General features: G+C 32.5%; 1 protein-coding gene across 1 annotated transcript in view; it reads left to right on the top strand.

The window, feature by feature from the left end:
* Positions 1–21,184, top strand: part of RNF180 (ring finger protein 180) — a 151,668-nt gene that overhangs the window by 118,226 nt on the left and 12,258 nt on the right.

Here is a 21,184-nt window from a genome sequence, read left to right on the forward strand (position 1 = left end):
ATTCTGAGACATTAAATGTATTTGTTGTTCAGTTGTTTTTCACTAATGTATAACTCTTCATGACCCCATTTTGGATTTTCTTGGCAAAGATACTAAAGTGGCTTGCCATTTTCCTTTCTAGTTTATTTTACAAATGAGGAACTGAGGTAAACTGTTTGTCCAGAGACACACAGCTGGTAATTGGATTTGGAATGCTGGATTTGAACTCAGGAATTCCTGATGCTTAAACTAGTCTCCATCCATTATGCCAGCTAGCTGTCCAGTTAAATGCTATTAAGTGTTTGTTAATATTTAAACTAACATCCTTTCATCTAACATTAGAGAATTAGCTATTATACATAAAGATATTTTTCAAGTAATTCAAACATATTCCTTTTAAGCTCTAAAGTTTAAAGCATTAAAATTAATCTGAAGCATCTGATAAATATAGAAATATGTATAAAACAATTGTATATGTTTAACATAGATTACTTGCTGTCTAGAGAAGGGGGTGGAAAGAGGGAACTGAGAAAAATTTAGAACATAAGGTTTTACGGGGTGAATGTTGAAAACTATATTTGTATCTATTTTGAAAACAAAAAGTTATTATTTTAAAAAAGAACATATAGCATCCTATCATCATCCCAAACAGGCATCACCATAGCAAGGCCAGACATAGATAACAGTAAATCTGCTTCTAGCATGAGTATGATTCATCTTTTCTAAAATGAACTTTTGAGGTATTTCTAAAGGAAAATGATAAGGCAGGATATGGACAGAAATAATGTGTGCAAACCTTGTCTCAGAATATGGGGATGAACAGGAACTAGGAAAAGTTTACTTCTTGGAAAATAGAAATCTAAACACAAAAGCAAAGCTTAAAAATGCAGAATATATCTACAGCATAGAGGATAAATAGTACAAGATTTGGATTTTTTGAGCCAATTCATAGCCCATTAACACAACTATTATCCTTCATACACAGTATAAAAATATTTGCACTCACAGGGCTGTCATGAGGAAAGTCTTCTGTAGTCTTTTAACCACTATAAAATATGAATTCTTATCATTATGAAAATCAATTATTGGCATATACTATGATGTTATGGTGTCTTCAGAGACCATTGTTATTAAGACTGTCTCCTCTTGTCCTGTCAATGTTTACTTGTCCCTCTTGATAATACATTTGAAAGATAAACTCTAGAGTCCAGAGAAACCTACACAGGTATATTTCTTTGAGCAGTTGGAAATAACTATACAATCATGCATTGTTAACATTCTTTAAAAAGGAAAGGAAACAAGTGTCCCTTCAGAAACTTAATATTTTAAAAGTGTACTGAACTGAGCGGAAGGAAGTAAAAAAGACTGAGCATTTATTAAAGTCATACTGTGTGCCAGACACTATAGTAAACACTTTGCAAATGTTGTCATTTGATTCTTTGCAACCACTCTGGGAAATAAGTGCCATTATACATATTACAGGTGAGGAACCAAAGTGCTGCTAGGTCAACACCTCAAATTTGCAGTGCAATGCAAGTTCTTGCCACCATTCTATTCTCACCCCTTTTCTTTCTTTATTTTTTTTCCCTTTTCTTAACTAAAATTTGTAACTTTTATGTGAACTGTTCAGAGGTTCACCTGTGTAATTTGAGAAGCTTTTCCTGATTTTCATTTTTATAATGAGAGCTCAGAAACTGGTTTATTGCCAAAAACAATTTCAGGTTGCTATGAGTTCCAGATAAATTCTGAAAAATTGAGACTAGTGGAGAATTAGAATTTTCACAACTGAATTTTAATGTACAGTTCTTTTCCTATAGCATCTTTCCTCCATCTTTATTTCTGTGAGCCTGTTCTAACAAACAAGCAAAACAAAAAACCAGAAAAACACAAGTAGGAGTAATATTTGTGACATCATTCAGTGTGCTATTCTGCATTTAGAGCTGAATATGGATTTTAATTAGAGGCCTTACTTTCGAGAGATTTAACTTCAAGTTCAGACTTGGCTTACTGGAAACAGATGATTTTCCATTTAGCCCTGAAAATTAAACTAACAAAAATATAATTAGTAATTAAACAGTTATATTTTGTAAGATTGCAGATTGTTTCTGCTTAACTTTGATTTATATTTTGCATCATATATGTTAATAATGATCCACTGGTAAGTGCTAAAAAAGAACAGTAGAGAATGTTTTAAGTTAGTTTTGAACATTTCCATCTTCCGCTTCTAATAACTAAACAGTAATTCTGAATAGCCTGATGGCAGTGTTCATAAATGGATGTTTTTATAATTAGGTCAGTTGTAAATCTGAATTATGTTTAAATCCCAATTAGTCAAATATCTGTCCTATGCTATGAAAATATTGCATAACACGGATTATATCCATTGCAAAACAAATTTTTATGAAGCTATTTAGGGTCATTTTTCTTTCAGCCTTTGCTTACTTATCAGTAAACATAGCAATAGTAAAAGCAATCCTTCATATGAAATTATGTGTATATTTGTTTCACTTACTTTAAGGCTCTGTGCATCACTTAGCACTTTGAGCTGGGCTACGGGGATTCTTAAGACCACAGGCATCTCCAGTTCATTTACCCTTAGTTAAAGAGGGCTTTCTGGAGAATAAGGGCCAAGACACTTAAAGGAGAGAAAATGCTTTAACATACCCAGTAGTTCTTGGGGTTTCTATAATGACAGTGAATTGGCAAGTCTCCATTTTCAGATCCTAGGCTTTGATCCTCATCCAGCCCAGGAAAAGAAAATTCCTTGTATGATAGAGATGATTGAATCTTGAGATTGTATTTGACTCCAAAGAGAGGGTACTTCGGGATGCTCTGTGAAATACAGATAAAAATAAAACTATCCCTGTCTTCAGAGAATTTATCTTATACTGTAAAACCTTCTATGCAACATTATATAAGCTTTCATTACTAGGAAACATAGTGGGAAAAGTGTTGAATTTCAAGTCAAACAGCTTGACCCTGAGTGACTTTTTGCAAGTCATTTTACTTTACTATCTTAGTTTATTCATCTGTAAGATGGTGGTCATAGTACAAGTACTTTATATATGCAGCTTTTTTTTTCTTTTCTGCGTCTTATAAATTATAAAGAGTGAAATTGAATGCAGTATCAGCTTCTTACCTTGTTATAAATGGCATAGTAAAAGTTTAAAATGTTTCAGCCTCAGTCTCACAACATCTATATAAATCAAGGTAAATGGCCATATTCTGCTTCAAAATATTTTCATAAAACAGAGTGCACTTACCAAAACAGAATAGAGTAAGACTCAATCATAGATAAGGTACTTCAGAAGAATGACAAGAAAAGAACATTCTGGAGCAGCTAGATGGCACAGTGGATAGAATACTAGCTCTGAAGGCAGGAGGACTTGAGTTCAAATTCAACATCAGACACATAACATTTACTAGCTCTGTGATCCTGGGCAAGTCAGTTAACTCCAATTTTCTCACAAAAAGATTCTATTTTCTATGTTATTAATGTATTTACTCATACAACATTTATTCATTTATTTCATTTTGAGAGTTTACAGTATACCAGGGGAGTTGTAAAGATTAAATAAGATATTCCTGCCCTCAAATAGTTCACAATCCACTGTGTGGGAGTAGAGTTGGGAGGGTTGGGAAGGAAGAGGAGAAGTAGTTTGAAACCTAATATTTGAAAACTAATAAACAAATAACCTCCCAGTCTACTCCAGGAAATATTTATGAACTGCCTACCTTAAGGAAGACACTGGGCTCAATGTTGAATAAATTTTAAAGGAAAAACAGTAAGAAGTACAGAAGAGAATTGAGAAACAAGTACAATTGCAAATACAAGAAGAAAGAGGTTACTCATCTTTTGGACAGAAAATAAAAGTCCTTGGGGAAGAGATAGCATTTAAATTATCGATGAAAAAGCTGTTCTAATTTCACTAGGAATGGAAAGGAGAAGACAAAGGAAGAGGACATTTAAGTCATAGAAAAGAGCATAATCAAAGTTCCAGAGACACATGAAAGCATGGGATAAAAATGTCTCTGACAGATAATCTGGTGAGGCTACAACATAATTGTACCATACAGATAATAGTGTGAGGGAAGGGAAGGTACATTGATTTCAAATTTGGGAGGGCCATGCTAAGAAGTTTGGAATGAAATGGTTTTGCCAAAGTGACCACACATTTTGAATTGTCTATAACTTTCTGATAAAAATGGTATTTTCTACAATATGTAGAAAATGTTTATGTTTTCAACATAAAAAGAAACATTTTAAAATCAGTATTCAGTGATTGTTAAGGTCTCAAAATGCATCTTTGTAATGTCAGAAATTGGATTGACTGACATAATTTACGATAAAATCAAGAACGGCAAGTTTTTGCTATAACAAAGCAGTGTATTCAATTCCCATATGTGTTGTTAATATTTTAAGAATCTTATCTTACAGCAACATTTCTTTGGATGATATTTTCAACGTTTTTAATCCCTTAAGACACCACTAAAAAGGAATATGTACGTTTTAACTTTTGTTTTCATTTTTGTGGGAATGACCTAGATGGACACAAACTTCATGGGTCATTGCCATTGGTTCTGTGAGAGTAACTAGTTACATAGATGAAATGTTTAATTAGTTAAATATTTCATATCTCAAGTAAAAGAATTCTTTTAATTTATTGTGCATATTTACTGAGAAAGCAAATGAGTCATGCAGAGCTAAATTTCCAAAAGCTTTTAATGAGACAAATATGATGCCTCTAATGTCAATAATAGGGTTCAAATAATAATAATCTCCTTTGAAGTTTTAAATTTCATATGTATATCCCAACAGGTGGCAACTAATTAGTACCTGAAAAAGCACAGAGGGATTAATCAAGCAGCCTAGCAAAAGAAAGAGGCTTTAAATAACTGTGTCTTATGACCTGGATAATGTTGAATATTTTTACGTGCAAACACCCAGCAAGCAAAATTCTTGTGACAGGCAAAAAAGTACTTTTCCAAGATTTTTTTTAAAATAAGTCTTTTATTCATTTAATAATAATAATAATTTTTATATAAGCTTTAAGGTTTTCATAATAATTTTGTTATCATTTCATTTAATCATCACAGCAGCCTTATAAGGTTGGTGTTATCATTTGATAGATGAGGCTGAGATAGGAATTTGACCATGTCAAATCGAATTCAAAATCTGCCTTAGAATTTATTAGCCATGTGACAAGATGGAGACCCTCATGGTAGCTCTCCTGCCTCCTCCACTGAAACCAAGACTCATTCCAAAGGGTCTCCAGAAAGCTAGCCCGGTCTCAGGCAAAGTAGACAGACTGTAAAGGAGATAAGAAAAAATTTGGACTTTATTCCTGCCTATTCTCATGGTGATTATTCTGCTGACTAACACTGGTCCCAAGACCTCCAAAAAGCTAACCAGAACATTACATTTTCCAAATCAATTGACCATCCACTGTGCTACCTAGCTCGATGATGGGGGTATTGATGGAAATAGTTCTCAAAAAAGTGAGTGATGTGAAAGTGCCATAATCCACAAGTCATCCTTAAAAACATTAGTTTGAAACCATCCTGTGAGTCTGAGTCTTCTAGAAGTATGTTAATAACCAGATAGCAAGAAGCAGGCCTCTCCTTCTCTCACTCATTGCATTTACCTTCTTCTAATCTACCACAGCCACTTTAAAATTGGGTTGACCTTATGTATAAGTGGAAAACAGCTACTAAATAGCTGCTATATACAGCTGGAATGTAATTCTTTTGATTTTTTTTTCTGCCAGCAAGAGACCCCTTTTGAAAACGCAAATACCTCAGGAAGAAGCTATTTCATCACATCTAAAACCAGTTATCACTTTCTATGTTGGAAAGGATCTCAGAGGCCATCTAATGCAATAAATCTAATACTTTTCTACATACAGGTATAAGATCCCTATAGTTTATTTAAAGACAACCATTATTGTTTTTCTTCTCTAGGCTGTACCAGCTCCATTATTTGATTCTTTTTGACATTATTTTCAGTCCAGACCACATCCTGTCTGTTCTGCATTTTGAAACTGCCCTTCTTAAAACATACTTCTAACTGAACACATTACTACAGATATGGATTTACCACTGCAGAGTAAATGAGGGCCATCATTTCATTTTTCTGGATGTTATCTGTCTATTTAGTCTAAGATTTTATGAGGTTTTTTGGCTACCCCATCATATTTCATAGTACTGTTACAATCCATTGAACTTCATTCCAGACCTTTTTATATAAATTAGATTTATGTAGTATATCCTCCTATCATTTAATTAGTTGAATATTTTAAAAATCTGGATAAAGGATTTTAAATTATCCCACTTCAGTTTCATCTTCTTAGCCCATTATTTTAGCCTGTCAAAATCTTTCTTAATCATAATTGTATTTTGTGATCATTTTCAGCCTTATTCTGTTTGCAAATTTTTGAAATTGTCCATCTGTTAATAGCCTTTGATAGATATATTATAAATATTTACCTAATCAAAGAATCTCATTATTTAGAAGGGATTTCAGAGGTCATTCAGTACAATCTATAACTGTCTGGAAATTTCTTTTATAGCATTTAGTTGTTTAGACCTCTATTGAGAGAAGACCAATTACCTTATGAAATACTTTTTAAAAGCTTTTCTTATATCTAGCTCAAATATGCTTCTTTGAAGATTATATCTATCCAACTACTTTTATAAACTCTTTCTTTTACGAATCTAATCCTCCTGTACACAGCAATCATTCAGGTACTTAAAAACAGATAACTGTCATGTACTTTTCCTCTTCCAGTTCTTTTAATCAGTTCTTATTTGGTAAAATTTCAAGACCCTTTACCATTCTGATCATTCTCCGGGCATTCTCCTCTTTAGCTGTGGGTGTCTTAAGTATAGTACTAAACAGATTTCTTGATATCTGAATAGATCAGAGAAGCATAGAACTATTACATAAAATTAATTACTAATACATTTTTAGAAATCTCAGTCATGCTGACAACCTATTGCTTGTGTAATCTTAATTTTTTTTTAATCTGGCAAAATTTGTTTTCTAGTGCTCTGATAACATTCCCAAATACCATGATTTTTCAGAGATAATTCAGCAGATTTTATATGAATAATGTCAAAGCTTAAGAATTGTTACTATTTATATACCACTTTAGATTTTTTTTTAATCATAACTTTTTATTGACAAAACATATGCATGGGTAATTTTTCAGCATTGACCCAAGTAAAAATTTCTGTTCCATCTTTTCCCCTCCTTTCCTCCTCTAAATGGCAGGTAATTCCATACATGTTAAATATGTTGAAGTATATGTTAAATACAATATATGTATACATATTTATACAGTTATCTTGTTGCACAAGAAAAATCAGATTTAGAAAGAAGGTAAAAATAACCTGGGAAGAAAAACAAAAAGCATGCAAACAATAACAGAAAGAGTGTAAATGCTGTTGTCGTCCACACTCATTTCCCAGTATTCTTTTGCTGGGTGTAACTTGTTCTGTTCATTACTGATCAATTGGAACTGATTTGGATCCTCTCATTATTGAAGATAGCCACTTCCCTCACAACTGATCCTCATATAGTATTGTTGTTGAAGTGTGTAATGATCTCCTGGTTCTGCTCATTTCACCTAGTATCAGTTCATGTAAGTCTCTCCAAGCCTCTCTGTAGTCATCCTGCCGGTCATTTCTTACAGAACAATAATATTCCATAACATTCATATACCACAATTTACTCAGCCATTCTCCAATTGATGAGCATCCATTCAATTTCCAGTTTCTAGCCACTACAAAAAGGGCTGCCATAAACACTTTTGCACATACAGGTCCCTTTCCCTTTTTAAATATCGTTTTTGGGATATAAACCCAGTAGTAACACTGCACAGGGTATGCACAGTTTGATAACTTTTTGAGTATAGTTCCAAATTGCTCTCCAGAATCGTTGGATCCTGTGGTATTTTTTTTTTTCCAAAACACAGCCAGGTGATAAAAGTTCAGATCTTTTATTGTGTTCCTCAATATATCCCGGTTAGCTCAGACCTATCTCTCTGCTTGGCTCCAAGAGATCTTGCAGCTTTGTACTTGTCAAATGTTGGTGTTCTTTTTCCAAAACACAGCCAGATGATAAAAGTTCAGATCTTTTATTATGTCCTTCAATAATAGTCCGGTTAGCTCAGATGCCTACCTCTCTGCTTGCTTCTAAGAGCTCCGTTCAAATGTCTCCAAATCCAAAGGTTTGTCCTTTCGACTCCAGCCAGCACCAAGGTAGAAGATACAATGAATCTCTTGCCTTGAAGATAGGACTTGTGGGCTTCTTCCCAGAGTGCTCCTCTCCAACCCCAGTCAATGTTCCCAAGAAAAACTCTCTCCAGCTCTAAGAACTTTCTGTATATCTATGATCTCCCAAAGGTTAACTCCTCCTTCTGGAGAGAGAGGGATTCTGGGTTATCTCCCAAAGTGCTCTCTGGCCCTAAGGGAGGTGTGAATTCGGATATCTCATACTAAGCCATACTAAGCCCTGAAATCTCCCAAACGTGTGAACTTCATTGAGTACTTAGATACTTATGAGCTCTCTAAAGGTGTGAACACAAGCATTGTTTCTATCAGTTAGTACCTTGTTTCAAGTTCTGGCCCAAAATATCTCCTTCTAAGATCAAATCAATCATATTGAACCATGCCAAATTAGATAATTATTGTCTCTATCAACTCCAATGGCTTAACAGTTTGTAAAGATTCCAACAGGATCCTTTCACAACTCCACCAACAATGCATCAGTACCACTTTAGATTTTACAAAACAATTTTTGTATGTTAACTCATATGACAAAGACAAATGAGATATCAGAATATGAAATATATACATATATTTTATTGCTTCATTTTGGTTTTATTCATATCAATTCAAATTTAAAGAATATTCCCCCAAATCACAGTTTTAAAAGATACCTGACCTCATTTTCTTCTACTGTGTACGTTAACTTTTTTATAGTCAGATCATATATGCATTTTGAGTTTATTATAACATACAATTTTAGATACTGATCTAAATTTCATTTTTATCAGTCTTTATGTTTTTGTAGCAATTCTTACCCCAAAGGGAGTTCTTCCCAAATTAATTTCATAAGATTATACAAAAGTCATTCATATGTTGTCACTATGCTTCCTCACCTCCTATTCTTTCATTACTTTATTTTAATGAATCATTATTTATAATGTCATTTGCCTTCAGCCTTTACATTTTATCTATTATATTCTTTTCATAGAAGGTACACCCTACCATGGCTATATTCTAAGCCAAAGTTCCATACCACTAAATCCATCAGAGACCTAGGAAATCAAATTTGCATTCTTAAATTATGTTTTCACTCATTTATTATTTATTTTGCATTTGTACATTAAAAGGTCTAGAAGTTTATTTCTGGGTTGATTGTTCAATTTCATCTTATGAATTGCTGATCCATTTTAATACTTTATTTTTTTAGGGGCAATTTATTTATTTATTTATTTTTGATGCTGAGGCAATTGGGGCTAAGTGACTTGCCAAGGTCACATAGCCAGGAAGTGTTAAGTGTCTGAGGCCAAATTTGAACTCAGGTCTTCCTAACTTCAGGACTGCTCTATCCACTACACCAACTAGCTGCCCCTTGAGGGGTAGTTTAAACAGTTTTTTACTTTTTCAATTCCATATAACATAGTTTTAAAAAAATTTTTGAATTTCAATTTTTTTTCTTTTTCATTTTTCCTCCCCAAAATAACAAGCAATTTGATATAGATTGCACATGTGCACTTTTGAAAAGAAAAAGAAAAACATAAAATCAGAAACAGAACAAAAGGGAAAAGCCACCTCCCCAAATGAAAATAAAATGCTTCTATCTGCATTCTAAGTCTATCAGTTCATTATCTAGCTATGGATAGCATTTTCCTTTTTGAGTTTTTTGTACTGTGATAGATTTATTGTATTTGTTGAGAATCATTGTTTTGCTGAGAAGAGTTGAGTTAATCATAGTTGATCATTTATCATACAACATTGCTGATACTGTGTACAATGTTTATTCCGTTTTCTTTATTACACTTTGCACCAGTTCTTAGAAGTCTTTTCAGGTTTTTCTGAAATCTATCTGTTCATCATGTCTTATTCAAAACAGTATTCCATTACATTCATATACCACACCTTATTCAGCCATTCCCCAATTGATAACTATCCTCTAAATTTCCAATTGTTTGCCACCACAAAAAGAGCTACTTTTTTATGATCTCTTTGGGACCTATTAGTGGTATTGCTGGGTCAAAGGGCACTTCTTTGGGCATAGTTCCAAATTGCCCCACAGAATGGTTGGCTCAGTTCACAGCTCCACCACCAGTGCATTGATGTCCCAGTTTTCCCACATCTTATCTAGTATTTGTCATTTTCCTTTTTTGTCATATTAGCCAATCAGATAGGTTGGTGGTATTTCAGAGTTGTTTATATTTGTATTTCTTTAATCAATAGTGCTTTAGGGCATTTTTTCTCATATTTGTATAGATTTCTTTGATATTTTTCATCCAAAATCTGCTAGTTTATATCCTTTGACCATTTGTCAATTGAGATATGACTTGAATTTTTACAAATTTAACTGAATTTTCTATATATTTGAGAAATGAAACCTTCATCATAAACACTGGCTGTAAAAAGTGTTTTCCATCTTTAATTTCATTCTAATTTTGATTGCATTGGTTTCTATCCTATTCTATTTCTATTCCTAACCAAGGTTATGTTGAATTCTCTAAGGTAAAATGGTGAGTTGATTAGAGATTACTGTCAAATGTATATTAAACTAGCTATGTTTTGATGTCTCTTTTGATGCCAAAATTCCTTAATTCTCTTCTTATATTTGACTAATGTTGACTTCTAACTCTGCTGTGATTAATTTTATAGACTCTTTTAAGTTTTTATACCCACTAATGTGTGGGTATATACTGCATATGAATTAATCATGTATATATTTTAATTAGAAATTAGAATATATAATGATATCTAAAACTATATGTAACATAACATCTTTTCTTAAAATCTAAATATACTGAAAAAGCTTGCAGTATCTTATAATTCTAATTTTAAACTCCATTTTTATGTATGACATAAGTATAGTGGCCAGGTGAAGTTTTTTATCATAAATTCTATCCTGACTGATTTAATTTGATATTACTGTTTTTATGACTAAATTTCTGTTAGTTCTTTTACTTGTGATTTTTTTCTCTGTCAGTTTTCATATTATTTGAATTCCATATAAATGAATGAGAGTATGTTGCAGTTCCAGAGGTACAGTGGATTTTAACTTTTAAAACAACCTAGATAGAATTATGGCATTGATCTAATTATTGGGAAAAATTCTTAAATTGCTTAGTTTACTTTGTGTCTTTTTGAAACAACATGTCTAATGTGCATATTCAGGGCCAGCCCTAGGTAAAATTGTGAAGTAGGTGAAGTTTATCTTCTGAAACCCTGCATACCCTTTTCTAATCATTTTCCCCCTGCCTTTCAGCCCTTCTCCATCCAGCACTTAGGGTTCTCATTGTAGCCCAGAAGAAAACAATTTTATCTATTTATTTATGTTAAGATTGGCCATTTTCATTTTAAAAGAGAAGTGAAAGAAGAGATCTGTGCTTAACCCAGAGAAATGCTAAAATGTCAATTTTAAGCAGCTGGTAGAATAACATTTTTAGACATTGTTGCCTTTCTGGCTACTCTTTTAGTACTTGTGATAAATCCCATGGTGTGGTTGACTAAATGATGAAAGTGAATCCATGCCTATCTTTTTTGTTCTAGTCCCACTATTTAAGGCATTTGAATATGTGAAATTTACAAATTTAGTAGATTGAAAAGTAAAGACAAATATCTATCAGTCATTTACCCCAGTGCCTAGTATATGATCAAATATTTACGATCTCATTGATTTGAATATTTCTTTCAGTGGTACAAATTATGACCTATCCTTGCCTTCTAATTCTCTGCAAATCTGTAGCCCTATATTATTTCAGAACTTCACTACATAGGATATTCTCAAAGTGTTTGAATCCTTTCTTACTTTTTCTTGCAAGAATACTAGTAATCATCTTTACCTTTACCACACTGCCAGCACATTTTCTTTTCCTATCACACATTTTCCTGATAACATATTTTACTTTTATTTTTCTTTGAAGTTCCTCATTGATTATCTGCTGCAGCTTGCTTATGCCTACTATGTTTTTCAAGATGTCTTTCAACTCTAAATAAATGATTTTATAATCCCCATGCTTTTTCATTGTCCTCCATGTCTAACTTTAATTCTTTTGGAGTCTGTCATGGTCCATATATGTATCAGTTATACAACAATACTAGTAGAAAAACATCACATCTAAAAGATGGGATTTTATTTCTGGGAGAAGCTTGGAAATTACTCGAATATTTTTGATAGTTAACAGCAATCCTATGCAACTTTCAGCTAAGAACTTTGTCATAATGATTGCTTTAAAAAAAAATTGGCATCATTCACTGAGGTCTATCTCTTTTAACCACTTCACCAAGTATTTGAATCTTTACTTCTGTCTCATACAGTGAGACAGCCTATCTCCTTGGAAAGGCGAACCCTTCTGCATTCACAAGTGATTCTATTTCATCCCTTCTTTTCCTCTTCTATCATTCCCAATCTCTCCCCATTTATTGTCAATCTCTCCCGGTCTATTCACTGCTTCCTTACTGCCTACAAACAAGCCCATGTCTCAGACACCCTTCATTTTGTCCAGTCATTCCCATTAGCTGTTTGTCCCATATCTCTCCTCTCTTTTGTGGCTAAATTCCTTAAATCCATTTAAGTTAGTATCTCTATTTCGTTTTCTTTCAACTCTTAAATCTCTTAAATACTTAAATCTTAAATTATTCAACCAAAACTGATTATTCCAAATTCACTACCCATCTTTTCTTATTCCTCATCCTTCACAATTTATTTTATAATATTTTTCTGTTAACTAGCTCTCTTCTCCTTGATATTTTATTCTCTCTCCATTCAATTTTCAAATCTTCTTATCCAGTCCTAATCTCTCTGCTGACCTCTCACATACATCTCCAGCTCAATCTAGATGTTCCATAGACATCAAACTCAACATGTCCAAAAATTTTTCCTCATTATCCCCTCTTCCTGACTTCCCTATTACTATTCATGAGATCACAAACTTCCCTGCCTTCTAGACTCACTTAGGTGTCATTCTCAACTCCTTATTTTCACTTTTGATATCTAAATCTATTGTGAAATAGATTTTGTAGATAAGCCCCATTCTCATCCACCTCTGACACTGCCATGATCCTGGTGCAAGCTCTCAGCACCTCATACTCAGATTTTTGCAATAGCCTACTAGTTGTTCTGCTTATAAAAAATCTCTCCTCACTCCATTCACCTTTCAAAGAGATCTTCAAAGTGACTTGCCACAGGTGTTGGCCACGTCACTGCCCATTGTCCCAAAATCTATACCTCTCTCCCTCCACATACACATACTCATTAAACTCCAGTAATTCCCTATCATCTCCAGGATCAAATATAAATTTCTCTAATTGGTGTTCAAATCTCCTCCTCCACCAAGCATACATATACTCTGTGACCCAATGACATTAGCCTGTTGTTCTTTGAATATAAAGCTCCTTCCAACACTAGACATTTTCACTGACTATCCCCTATGCCTGGAATGCTCTTCCTTTTCATCTTTGCCTCCTGAGTTCCTTGTCTTCCTTCACATTGCAGTTAAAATCCCACACTGTTTAGGAAAACTTTCCCAATCTCCTGTTGATTTTAATACCTTTATTCTTGATTATTTCCAGTTTATTCTACTTATACCTTATTGGTAGATAGTTGTTTACATTTTAGACTATGGATTTATTGAGAACAGAGATTCTCTTTTGCCTTTCTTTGTATTCTCAGTTCTTAGCATAATTCCTGAAATGTAATAGACACTTAATAAATATTTATTTAAATATATGAAAATTTTGTATAGATAGAAAAGAAGATAAATATGTTGCTAGTGTTCATGGACATTCAACAAACTTGCAAATTTTCAGGACTTTCCAGCAACCAAATCCAAATTTAACAGAAAATTTAACATAGAAGACATAATATGAAAGATCAGTTTTACGGAACTTAACATGAACAAATTGTTTAAATATGGACAAATTATTTATTTTTAATATATACATATATAAAAATTTATGTATATATTAAAAAATAATTTTTAAATAATAATTTTTGTAAAAATATATAATATATACATATAGTATACTATATACATATAGTATATATATGTATGAGATTTACATCTACAATATGATAGCTCAAAAGAAAGATTAGTAGAGTTAAGGTAAAAATAATCATGTTATACAAATGAGGTACAGAGGAATAATAGACACAGAGGCATTAGAGGAGGAAGGCTTATGTTGAAAATCTCATATTGGGAATGGGTTCAATAGGCAATACTACAAATATACCATGAAGGGTATAGCACCCTCCAAAATCTTAAAGAAATAAGGAGGGGGAGGGTGATGGGTGGTTGGGAAGTAAAAGGTGAGGGAAGAAGACAAGGGAAGGATCCCTTGGGAGAAGATTAAGTAATAGCAAGGTTAGTTATGGAATAGATATTAATTAAAGAGACAGTAGGGGCAGGAAAGAAGTGGGGGGGAGGTAGTGAGTGTGTGGGCATGTATATGTATGTATATATATACATATATATGTATATATACATAAATATCCCTTAATTGTAGATTGCTTATGTGATGAGAGGGATGAAAAGGGAAAAAAGAATAAAATAAATAAGGTGTGCAGCAGAGAACCAAAGAATTTACAAGGAAGTGAAAAAAAAAAAAAAAGGAAATTCATGAATATAACTTCTACTAATATATATATATATATACTTAATTTGTTATTATATATTTTGAGTCTTCCATAATGTTCTGTTAGGCACATAACCATGTTCTCTTTTTAAAATTTTATTTCTTTACTCTTTTTTCAATTTTTTTTTTAAATAATAAGGGGAGCATTTTCTCCACAACATATTGATGCAGTAGCAGCAACATGGGTCACTGGAAAGATAACTGATCTTGGAGTCATCTACATATCAGTGACACAGCCAAGAGAGGCTTGTAGAATTAGAGTACCATTAATGTGCAAATCTTAGTTCTGTCCCTTGCTACCTGTACAACCTGGGGCAAATTATTTAATTGCCGTGAGCTTCAATTTTCTTATCTATAAAACAAGGCAAATGGATTTAGATGATTCTGAAAGACCCTTCCAGCTCTGTACCTTTGATCTTATGATATGCAGCAATCATTATCCAGGTCTTTCACATGAGGAAAGTGAGAACTGGAAGAATTAAGTATCTTGTCCATAGTCATATAGGTTAATATTAAGTTTCTAATATGGGATTCAGATTCATGTTTTTCCTGACCCTGAATCCAGATTGCTTTCTACTACTTCATGGTACTCCTCCTTGTTTGTTTCATTATATAATTATTTTAAAATCAGGAGCCCTTTAAAAACTATTTAATTCTTTAAATAAAACTCATCAATAATAGAGTATTGTCTATTGTATTTTCTCCCACTTTGATGAAATATAAATTGATATTTTAAAAATAATTTTCAGTTATTTTAATTATTTATTTTATGAGTATAATTTTTCCAAAGATGTGAAAATAATTTAGAAAATGTCAGCTGTACCTATGTTATTCAATTACTTTTGCTAGAATATGTAAATTTGTTCATGGTTCATCTTTTTTGGCCTGGTATACTGACAAACTACTCATTTAAAGAGCAATTTCTATTAACTGGGGGGCTGGTGGGGAATGGAGAGCAGAGGTTAATTGCCTCCCCACCATCTCAAAGTCTTTCAAACTAAGAATAAAATATTGGAGCAAATGACCATTTTTGTCTCATTCAGCATGAAAATTGTATGGAATCTAACGATAGGAAAATTACTCTTTTATAAAGCAATCTTTTTTGTTGTTTGTTTGACAACTCAGAATGGTTTTTCATAGTAAGACAAAATCTGTCTTCCTGTTAATTTCTGTTATTGTCCTAGTTCTACCTTTTGGAGCTATACAGAATGAATTTCTATTCAACATGAGTCTGTACAATATCTGAAAATGGCTGTCATATCATGTGACTTATATCATCCATAAAATCATTAATAAAAATATTGACCAGGAGAAAGTAAAAAAAAAAATACTACTCTATTACTGATATATATTTATGGTAAGTTGCATCATAAATGTTCTTACTTCTCAAGCTCTGGGAGAAAGTCTTTAAAATTTTTAGCTTCATACCTTAGAGTTGAAGGGACTTAACTCTCTTTCATCTATCAAATCATTAGTAAAAATATTGATCAGGAGAAAGCAAAAAGCAACTGATGAGATTTCAGGTGAACAAAGGAAAGTAAAATACAGCTTGTATGATGATTCCCTCAGATGTTTTTAGGTAAGAGATGTTTTTATTCAGGTCTGTAGGTTGAATCCCATGTCAATCTCTGGCAGCCACGTAAGTACCATCTTTCACATATTAGCTTGTGAGAAGATAACAGAATGAGAGTGGGCTTTGGTTTTCTGGTTACATAGAGAGAAAAAAAATATCCTATTACAGGTGGTAGTTGCATCATCATTTTCTCTATCCTTTAAGTTCTAGGATAGGTTCTGTAAAATTTTTATCTTCATATCCTTACAGTTTAAAGGATGTAAAACAACTCTCAGTTCAGATCAACATGCTTTGAAGGATGATAACTAATAGGATGATAGAAAAAGATCTTTTCTAGGAACTTTTAACAAAGTTCTTTAGCATTGTAAGTATACCAAAAGCTATTCTGGTATGCCCCCTTTAAAAATTTTATAACATATGCTAAGAATGCATTACTTTTATGGTAGATATAAATACACATAATGTCATGTAGAAATCAAATTTTCCTCAAAGGATTTGCATTCTGAGTTGTGATACTAAAAAGTGTTTTATCAGGATCACCTACCCTGGGTAGAAGTAACCTACCTAGCAAAACTGAATAGAATCCTTTACCAGGAAATAATGGATATTTAAGGAAATAGAGGACTTTTCAAGCATTTCTAGTGAAAAGACCAGCATCAAATAGAAAAATAAGACTTCAAATACAAGACTCAAAAGAAGAATAAAAAGGTAATCATGAAAGAGAAATTATAAGACACTCAGTAAGGTTAAGACTCTTTACTCAATAAGGTTAAGACTCTTTGCTTCTCTGTATGAGAAGATGATACATGTAAATTCTAAGATCCTTTTTATTATTAGGGAAAGTAGAAGGATTGTATATAGAAAGAGGTCATGAGGTGAATCTGTTCTGTTAAAATGCTGTTAAAAATAACATGGATAGGCAAAAATGAGAGATGCCCTCAGGAAAAGGGGAAGGGAAAGATTGAATGGGGAAAATTAACTCATATAAAAGAGGAGCACAAGGAAGAATTCTCATATATAAGGGGAAATGGAATGGGTAGGAAGCAATGTTTAAAACATCTAAATTCATTCGAAAAGGGAAAATATATATATATATATATATATATATATATATATATATATATATATAGACTGTGAATGGGATGAACCCGCCCATAAAATAAAAGTAGATAAAAAAATTGATTACAAAGCAAAATTCAAGAATATGTCTTTTTAAAAGAAACACACTTTAAACAGAGATACACACAGTTAAAATCAGGGGCTGGAACAGAATATATTATGCTTCAGATGAGGTTAAAAAAAGGCAGATGTAGCAACCATGATCTCAAACAAAGTAAAAAGCAAAAATAGACCTAGGTAAAAGGGATATGCAGGGAAACCAAGTCTTGCTAAAAGGTATCATAGACAAGTACACAGAAGTAACATCAGTACTAAACATATATATATACCAAATGACATAGCATCCAGATTTTTCATAAAGGAAAGATTAAATGAGTTACATAAGGAAATTGCAAAACAATATCAATGGGAAACCTCAACTTTTCCTTCTTAGAACTAGATAAATCTAATCATTAAATAAAACAAGAAAAAAGTTTAGATGAATAGATTTTTAAGAAAATTTTGCTATATAGACCTTTGGAGGAAATTGAATGGTAATAGAAAGGAATACCTTTTTCTTTAGCTATTCATGAAACCTGCACAAAACCTCACAACAAAATGCAGAAAGGCATAAATACTAAATGCAACCTTTTCAGATCATGATGCAATAAAAATTACATGTAATAAAGGGCAGAAACTAGACATAGACCAACATCTCACACATATGCCAAGATAAGGTCAAAATAGTTAAGTGATTTAAACGTAAGAGGTGATATAAGTAAACTAGGTAAGCATGGAAAAATAAGGGAAGAGTTTATGACCAAATAAGAGAGAGGATCATGGAAAATAAAATGAATAATTTTGATTGCATGAAATTCAAAAGCATTTGCACAAGGTGAATATGGTTACAGTTAGAAAGAAAGCCAGAAACTTGGTGAGAATTTTGCAGCAAATTTCTCTGTTAAAGGTGTAGTTTCTCAAATATTTAGAGAAGTACTAAATTTGTGAAAATAAGAGCTATTTCTCACTTGAAAAATGGACAAAGGAAATGAATAAGTAGCTTTTAAATAAAGAAATTAAAGCTATGTATAATCATATAAAATGCTTTAGATCACTACTGATTAGAGAAATGCAAATTAAAATAACTGAAATATCACCTCACATTTATCAGATTATCTAACGTGACAGAAAAGGAAAATTACAAATGCTAAATGATGAGGGGGAAATAAGTACCTTATACTAGTGGAGTGATGTACTAGTCTGACAATTCTGGAGAACAATTTGGAAGTATGTTCAAAGTGTTCATAATACCCTTTGACTTAACAATAAATATCACTATTTAGGTCTATAATCCAAAGAAATGAAAGAGATAGAAAATGTTGTATTTGCACAAAAATATAGCAGTTCTTTTTGTTGTATCAAACAATTGAAAACTGAGGGAAGGTCCATCAGTTGGAGAATGGCTAAAGATGTTGGATTCTGATGGAATACTATTGTGCTATAAGAAATGACAAGCAGGATAGTTTCAGAAAGAACTGGGAAGATATATATGGACTCATGAAAAGTGAAGTGAGAAGAACCAGGAGAGTATTGTACACCATAATAATAATAATGTAAGGGGGAATCTACTGTGAAAATCTTAGCTACTCTAAACAGGATAATAATCTGAGACAAATACAAAAAATTCTAGATGAAAAATGTTATCCTCCAGAAAGAAAATTGATAAACTCTGAATACAGATAAAACATACTTTTTAAATTTCATGTTTCCTTTTTGTGTCTTGTGTTTTCTTTTGCATTGTGGCTAATCTAGAAATATGAATTTTCATATTTAATTGATTGCATAACTTCTCATATATAGTTGATAACAAATCTCTTGCCTTCTCAAGGAGGGAGAAGGAAAATATGGAACACAAGGTTTTGCAAAGGTCAGTGTTGAAAAATTATTCATGCATATGTTTTGAAAATAAAAAGCTTTAATAATAATAATAGTAAAGATTTCCTTGGGTTTGCAAACTTGTTTATTCTTGAAAGTCAAATTAAAATGCAAGGATCTTAATGCCCAACATATTATCCAATCATTTTTATTATTTTGTGATGAATAATTTTTATTAAACAGTCATAGCTTAGGCTAATTAAATTATTCATCTTCATTATTGATTACTATTTTTATTAAATATTACCAGTGTGGGCATGCTAAGTTATCAGAGGTGTACAGGGTTGCTTTTTTCCTTTGGAATTTATCCTCCTGGACTTGCAAGATTTAGATTTCTATCTTTCTATGTGTCTTACAGTGTACTTTGTCCATAGTTTCTGCTTTAGACTGCTGACTAATCTAACTTCCATTCTGCTACACTCATAAATTTTTGACTAAAATGCTTTTTTATGGCCCCAAAAGTTTGAGAGATCTCATTTATTACAGCTTTATGTTGAACAGTCTTATACAGATCCTGATGCCTTGTGAACATTTCAAAGATCCATATTTATCAGATTTGTTTTGAATAGAGAGTTGGCCTTTTGAGATATTTTAAATGGGCATTTTTACCTAGGTGCTAAGCTATGTGAAAAATGACCTTCTTCTAAACCTCTGATTTCAACAAATGAACTTCCACCAAGGGCTTAACATCTTCATTAGTGTTCTTTGAAAAGTGCAATGAACTGTTATTCATTGTCAGAGCTACTGGATCATTTGGTTATCTTAGATAATAATTGGCATATGCCAAAAGAAAAAAAACATGAAAGAAAGAAGGAAAGAAATCCTACTGCTTAGTAGGATTTAATGAACAGATCTAATGAACAGCATATTTATGGTTTTCTTTTTTCTCTTTCACACTGATATCCTGATGAAGGGTACTGTTTGTAAAGGGGAAGGGAGGGCACTAATAAATTGATAACCAGAGAAAGACAAAGAGGAAGGGGAAAGCATGTGGATAATTCACAAACCGAATAATTAGTTACTAAATAACTAAAATTTGAATAACTATGAGGCATATCTCTGACATGAATGTTACTTTTATAATTGTATCTTCCCCCCCCCCCCTTGCATTTCAGATTAACTCTTCATACAATTATCACGAACAAAACATATTAACATTTTGGATTATTCTCCACTCATTCCCATTTATCTTCAATATATGGGCCTGGAAAGAAAGAACAAACTTCTAGTAGCTTTTCTTGAATTTTGTGTTTAGCCTGGTTAAGCCAAAAAATGCCTGCCATTCTTAAAACATTCTCAACATGATAAGCTGCTGAACCTGGGGTAGGGAAAAGGCTCAAAAAGATCATAGATTTTCATATCTGATGAGATACGAGCAACATAGCTTCCAGACCAAAATACCATTCAGTCTTTGCCTACTATCTTGTATTTTCTTGCCCCCCCTTCTGGATATGCAATTGTAAAATAGAGGTGTCTTTGTAGGATAGGGGGCCTTTTTATTTAGGAGGCCAGACTGCTAATTTAATTCATATTTTAAAAGTATTTATTAAGCAACTAATAGTAGGTATGGAGAGACGTGAAGTTTAAATAATGGACAATATCCTAACCTTTTTAGAGATTAGATTATAGAAGGTAGGTAACAGACAGATACAAATAAATAAAATTTTGACAGTTAAGTGTCAGAGAGATGCAAAAGAAAGTGCTGTGTCATCA

The sequence above is a fragment of the Sarcophilus harrisii genome, chromosome 1, assembly GCF_902635505.1.
Source record: "Sarcophilus harrisii chromosome 1, mSarHar1.11, whole genome shotgun sequence".
NCBI lineage: Eukaryota > Metazoa > Chordata > Mammalia > Dasyuromorphia > Dasyuridae > Sarcophilus > Sarcophilus harrisii.